This window comes from Berghia stephanieae, chromosome 11 (genome assembly GCF_034508935.2).
Source record: "Berghia stephanieae isolate SIO BIC M18660-M18661 chromosome 11, UCSD_Bste_1.3, whole genome shotgun sequence".
NCBI classification, from domain to species: Eukaryota; Metazoa; Mollusca; class Gastropoda; order Nudibranchia; family Aeolidiidae; genus Berghia; species Berghia stephanieae.
In genome coordinates, this window is record NC_088370.1 from 18,470,417 (window position 1) to 18,477,916 (window position 7,500).

Below are 7,500 nucleotides of genomic sequence, written 5' to 3' on the forward strand. Positions count from 1 at the left end.
TAATGGCCAGGTACTCGTTTTACACATGAGTACGGTGAGAGAATGTGAGTAAAGAGCCTTTTCCAAGGACTCAACTATGCGCCGAGGTTTTAGGTTACTCATAATTTCGAGTGTTGATACGTTTCATCTGACATGTAGATGTTATGAGTATTTTACTTAAATGCATGACATCAATTTTGGGCTTACCTGATCAGTGATGTTAAATGTTCCTGCCTGGAGCTCTTTTGTACTCGAAGATGGTAAAAATGATGATGACTTGTTTTGATTTGTTTTGTTTTGTTTTGTTTTGGTTTTTTTATTATTATTGCACAAAATGCTATCCTATCATTGGAGTCCTACTAGTTGGCACCAGTTGATTATCTTTGCAATGACGTTTCCTCCCCTGCTCTATACTGGACATTCGTAATATTTGCACCACTTTCTACAACCCTTGTTTTGGGTGATCTGTGGAAAAAAAAACAATTAGAAATAATGAACATTTTTGTATTACTGACTATGAATATATTAAATTATTATATAATTAATTGAGCTGTATATAGCGCAATATCCACTAAATGTGCTCAAAGCGCTTTACAAGGGGTCTCTGGTCTACACCAACATTTAACATGTAGGACGGGACATGCCGCCTGTTAGGCGATATTACAATTTTTCGGACAAAGACAACGCTGTTAACGGCCAGGTACTCATTTTACACCGCGAAAGTGAGTAAAGAGCCTTTTTCCAAGGACTCAACTATGCGCCGTGCGCGAGGCTCGAACCCAGGACCTTCCAATCCGAAAGCGAGTGTCATACCACAAGACCACATAGCCGTACACTGAATAATGATAACCTAGACTGAAATACAAGGACTGGGAAACTTCTGGAGTGACAATAAGGTTTTAATATCAGACGATGCGTAGATATGCGTAGCCTTATTTAACTTTAACAAAATTGACGTCACCAGGTCTTTGTTATTGATTTTAGCCAGCCATTTTTATGAGTAGTTCTCACTAAATTGAATCAATCCGTAGCCATCGTTATGTTATAGCCTGATACTGAAATCCAAAAGGACTGGCAGTTTGACGTCATTATTTGGTTTTTGCACCGCCTAGTGAGTTGTCGTTGGTAGAGCTCATGGAAACAAGTTATTTCATTGGTTGAACTATTGAATACAACTAACGATTTGTTTTCTTTTGTGGCAAAAGACTGGCATTTTGACGTCATTTTTTGGTCAGTATCAGGCCATAACTTTACGAAGGCCACGATCAATCAGACTATAGATAGAATGCGCTTGGCCAAGGAGTTCACAACATTGCCATCCGGAAGTATAAAGGACCAACACACAAACTCTGTGTAACCATGAACGTTTATAGTCAGGTTAATACAGTTTAGTGAGAACAACTCACAAACGCGGATGGCAAAAACAATAACAAAGGACTGAGTGACGTCATCTGCATACTATCTATAGATAGTTCGAAGCTGACGTTACTCGGGTCTTTGTTATTGTTGTTTTGCCATCCGCATTTAGGAGTAAATCTCACTAAGCTGTATTAACCTGATTATAAAAGTTCATGGTTACACAAAGTTTTGTGTTGGTCCGTTATACTTGCGGATGACAATGTTGTGAGCACATTAGCTAAGCGCATACTATCTATTAACGTGCAGGTTACACATTGTTTTGTGTGTTGGTACGTTATACCCGGCTGGTGGAGGTTATGAGGTGTTTTTTTTAACTAAACGCATAGCATCAATAAACTTTTCAGTTTACACATAGTTTTGTGTGTTGTTTTTTCGGTTGATATGGTGGATAGAAATTGTGTGTATTTCACTTTAACACGTACTATCAATACTCAATTGCAATGTTTATCGACTTGACATGAAAAATCCATATATAGATAGTATGCACTTGGCACAATGAAAACGTTTATTTGTTTATTGTTGTGCTGATGAAGGGTTTGTACATGAAACGTCCATTGTCTGTATTGTTCCCATTCGAAGCCTCTCCATTATCACTCTTTCGTTAGTATGGAACTTTTTATTCTGCTAGCGTGTGTTGTGAGTATTTTATCAAAATGCATAGCATAAGTAATAAGTAACACCATTATTGTTTTGGTGCAGGACAATTGGAGTATTCTCCATGTCTTGGGTTATAATGAGATCTGGGTGTGAAGTCAAAACACATCGAAGACAAAAAGACATTTGACAAATTGGAACTGGTAATGAAAAATATAATACAACCATCGGCAAATTGGAATGGATTTCTATAACTGTTGTATTGTTGTTATTACTGGTATGAGTATTTGTCATCATCATCATCATCATCATCATCATCATCATCATCATCATCATCATCATCATCATCATCATCATCATCATCACCATCATCACCACCACCACCATCATCACCACCACCACCATCATCATCACCACCACCACCACCACCATCATCATCATCATCATCGTTATCATCATCATCATCATCATAATCATCATCATCATCATCATCATCATCATCATCATCATCATCATCATCAAATTCACCTTTATCAATAAACAATAATCATTTCTTATTAAGCCCTCAACCAAATGTTAAGTGCATCTATTAATATGTTTGTTTTGTTTTGGTCTAGTTCCTTCTCTATATTCCTTGAAGTATCATCACTTGACATCGAAATACTTACATAATTTTGTTAACCGATTTTCAAAACAATTATATGTTATATGTTCATAGCAAGGTTTCCCCGTTCTCTACTTTTCAGTGTTAATATATTTCATTAATTGTTTTCAACGATTATTTGGTTGAGTTGTTGTCCTGACGAAGGGTTTGTACCCGAAACGTCCAAATTACTTTTCACCAGATCTAACAGACCAAGCTACCCAATAAATAACTACAAGGTGGACAGGGGGAGGAGTAGGGGGGGGGGGGGAGGAAATCATCTCGGCTTTACCCGGGATCGATTTTGCTCCCTTTGCGTTCAGAGCGAGTGCTCCATCAACTGAGCTCACAGGTCCCCCATTAAATATTATATATATACATACATATATATATATATATATATATATTATATATATAATATATATATATACATATATATATATATATATATATATATATATATATATATATATAATCATTTAACATTAATATAAAGTACACATTTTCTGGCCAAAATATCGAAAGGACGTTTTGTCAGTGTACTGTAGACTAATGAGAAATCACTGTGTTCATTAAAAGAACTTTTCTATTATAATATGCATTTTTGTCTAGTAATAGGCCAATCAGACAACAAGCCATCACCGGGTATTCCCATCAAAAAAAACGCTGGCGGTAAAAGGTGAGACGAGTTCGCCAGACCAAATCTATTTTTTAAGAAACATTTCTTTTATTATTATTATTATTATTTATTATTATTATTATTATTATTATTATTATTATTATTATTATATTATTATTATTATTATTATTATTATTATTATTATTATTATTATTATTATTATTATTATTATTATTATTACAATTATCATCATCATCATTTTTTTTCTTATTTTCTCTTCTCTCCCCCCCCTCCCCCCCCCCCCCCACCTCCCCCAAGTACAAAACACTTATTTCCAAACATTTTAAATACTCATTCGTCTGGCACGGAGATAATATGGGGAGAGCGAGACAATTTCAATGCCAAAGAAAGAAAGAAAAAATAACAAACAACAACAACAACAACGACAACAAAAAAAAAAAAAAACAATATAAAAACAAAAACAAAACAATAATAATATGTACAGGTTCCCTGGTTGTTGCAGTGTATGTAAATACTGTCGTTTAAAAAAAAAAATACAGTATATTATGCAATGTTAACCAAATAGCACATACTGTGTGTTCTTTAATAAAACGGCAGAATAGGTGACATGACAACTCAAACTAGTATGATGTCGTAGCAGTTTACCTGGGTTGTTTTATTGAGAGAAGACCTTCAGAGATATAATGCTTATGGAGTCGGAGTTTATTCCGGTTTCTATACCGTGAAGCGGACAACAGCAATTGCTTGCTATCCTTTGGATAAGACGGTAGTACTTTCGCAAAGTACTTTCCGCACTTTGATTTGTTGATTGGAAATATTCTATTCATGTATGAGTTATATATTGGCAATTGCCTAAAAATAAACCTTTGAATTGAAATCTATAAATTCAGTTGCCAGTATTTAGTAAAAATAAAAAATTGAGCTTTTATATAGCGCAATATCCATCAAATGTGATCAAAGCGCTTTACAAGGGGTCCCTGACCAAAAGCAACACTTAACATTTAGAACGGGACATGACGCCTTTTAGGCGATATTACTAAAAAAATTTCTCGGACAGAGACGATGCTGTTAACGGCCAGGTACTCAGGTAATTTTACACCTGAGTTCGGTGAGGGAATGAGAGTAAAGAGCCTTTTTCAAGGACTCAACTATGCGCCGAGCGAAGCTCGAACCCAGGACCTTCTGATCCTAAAGCGAGCGTCATACCACAAAATAACCACATAGCCGCTCGTAGTAAATCCTTTCATAATAATAATAACGCTCTGAGACGTCGGGTCACATTATTCAGAGTTAGTACGGCAATGAGTGGTCGGTCTCAGGTTCGTGCTAAAAAGGCTCCCTCCCTCCTGTCGATTATAATATCGTGTGTAATCCGGTATTAGGATCATTGCCTTAACTCAAGGATTAGCCGAGCCCAGAGCGAAGAGAGGATTTATTATGACGAGTGAGTTTATGAGAGTCCCCCAATATGCAAACCGGTTAAAATGAAAACACAATACTCTGAAACAAAAAGCAAAAACAAAAACAAAACTCGTATTTGGTATTTTGGCCAGATAACTCGGCCTTCGACATAAATATCGATCGGTTAAGATCACTCTCATCTTGAGCAAATACTCTTAAATATGAAACTTTGCAATTTGAGAGGGTTTTGTTGGTGTTGTTTTGTTTTGAGTTTTTTGTTGTTGTTGTTATTTTGTGTGTGGTTTTTTGTTTGTTTGTTTTGTTTTTTTGTTTGTTTGTTTGTTTTTTGTTTTTTATTTTGTTTTTTTTTTTAATATTTTTTTTTTGGGGGGGGGGGGGGAGGTACATAATGAGGGTAATTTTAATCGATTGACATTTGAAGGACGAGTTTTCTGATCAAAATTTTAAACAAGCTTCTTTATCTGAATTAGTAGAATTGTATGCAATGATCGTGTAATTTGTCTTCATTTGTGACGTTAATCAGTTTTGTTGGGGTTTAATTTTTTTTAATAATGGTAATTATTATAATTATAATGTGCACAAACGTTTATGTTGCTAATTGAGGGGTGGGAATAGGCAGAAAAAGAAGACTAGAATATATATATATATATATCCATAAATATATCGCTATATCCAGGAGCAGCATGGGTCAGCGGTACGGTCTTTGCTTCGAACCCGAAAGCTACCGAGTTCGATCACCCGCCGCTGCTATGTGTGGCCTTGAGCAAGTCACCTCGCCCTAGCTCACTTTGCAGCGCTGCGCTGCGCTGCGCTGCGGATGACGCCTGGGTTATTACAGTCTTCCCCTATGGGAAGAATAATTGAAATTTTCTTTTTTTTAAAACTATATTAAAGTGAGGAATATGAACAAACAGTAGTCTTCATTATAAGTTAACCGCTGACTGTGTACTGTGATGCAGGGTAGGGTGCTTGTTCGACTAGCTGGTTTAAGGTTCGATCCGCAGTTGAAAACGGCTGTTTTAAAAGAATTCTTTCCCCTTCTAATAGTTCATTCCACCTCCAGTCTAACAACAACAAAAACTACCAAAAAAAAAAAAACAAAAAAAAAAAAACAACAAAAAAACCCCAAAAAGCAAACAAAAATAACTTGAGCTTTTATATAGCGCGATATCCACTAAACGTGCTGAAGGCGTTTTACAAAGTAATCAAATACTGACACTGAGACGCTGTATCATAAACACATTTTCAGGGTTTTTGTTGGGTTTTTTTTTACTGGGAAATGATATATTTTTTCCCCTGATACACGATCCATTCCTTATACCGTCCAACGATAATATATTATAACAAAGGTTGTGGGATTACATTCTTTTGAACTTGTTCGGTTATTGTAAAATGTTTCCAATGTCAACAGTAATCGCAGATTTTGTCTCTCAAATCTCGTCAAGTCTCAGCGTCTCTCGTTGACACGAGATTACAAGGGGAGATAAGCAGGCAAGGGGGAAAGGTAATCCTTGAAAAAACAGGGTAAATTATCCAGTGGTAACCCCAGAGAGGGTGTAACAAGCCCCCCTAAAGGTAGGGGGGATTACCCAAATGGGATTTTCTCATTAGCACTCAGTGATAATACATGCTATTTGTTTCTCCGTATTTTTAGAAGGTGTACGGTAATTTACACGTTTATTTCGTTTCGTGTATTTGTTGTGATTTGTGCTGTAGTTGCTGTTGGAATTTTTGTCTAGGCTTGCATGTCTCCGTAGACATCGTTAGAAGGTGTTATGGATACAAAAGAAAAATTTGTTGTGACGCTTTATCAGACAAATATTTTAAACAATTATCGGTCTCATTTATTTCCTCTCTCTCTCTCTCTCTCTCTCTCTCTCTCTCTCTCTCTCTCTCTCTCTCTCTCTCTCTCTCTCTCTCTCTCTCTCTCTTGTTTTGTTTGTAACTTCGGAATTTTTTTTATTATTTTTTATTTTACGTTTCATTTTTTGGTGTTTTTTATTTTTGTTTTTGATTTGTTGTTTTTGTTTGTTTTTTTCTGGGGTTTTTTTTTAGTTTCTTTTTGTCTTGTTATTTCTTTTTTTTCTTCTTTAGTCTTTTTTTTTCTTTCTTTCTTTTTCTTTTTCTTTCTTTCATTAATTTTTTTTTTTTTTTTTTTTTTTTTTTTTTGCTTTGTTTTGTTTTTCAAAGCTCTAATTATTTATATTCTCATTTGTTTTCTGTTTATTGCTTTATTGTGTATTTATTGTCTATGTATGTCCTGTTCCGAATTCTATTTACTTTAGTTTTCCTTTCCTAAATTTCCATACCTCTCTGAAGTTGAAACTAAATCTCATTACAATGAGATGGAATCTAGATGCACATATTAGCAGGTCTGATTGCCGGACTCAACTACGATGGTTCGTTTAGGAAACACAAAAACTCTAGGGCCTTTACTTCGACCTATAGCTATCCCTAAAAGATCTAGAGATAACCCTAATAGAAAAAAAAACAAAAATCAACTTAGTACTGCTTTGCAATACCTTTCAATTCTTCGAAGGCAAAATGGCGGCGGAGAACCAAAACAATGGCCTTATTATAAGAAATGTTAAACTTAAAAACAAAAACAAAAATCCTCCGACCTCGCGGTAACCCCAAGAGAAAAAAAAATAACCTAAAGAAAAACTTGTGCTTTTTATATAGCGCAATATCAACTAAACGTGCTCAAAGCGCTTTACAAAGGGTCCCTGGCCAACAGCAACACGTAACATTTAGTACGGGACATGACGCCTGTTAGGCGATATTACAAATTTTGTTTGGACAA

At 35.4% G+C, this 7,500-nt stretch overlaps 1 long non-coding RNA gene across 1 annotated transcript in view; it reads right to left on the reverse strand.

Annotated features, from left to right (window-relative positions):
- LOC144956305 (uncharacterized) overlaps positions 1–7,500 on the reverse strand; it is a 48,251-nt gene that overhangs the window by 39,482 nt on the left and 1,269 nt on the right. The window contains exon 2 of the long non-coding RNA XR_013641938.1: positions 187–444. This is a non-coding gene — a long non-coding RNA (uncharacterized LOC144956305). The remainder of the gene's footprint in view (positions 1–186; positions 445–7,500) is intronic.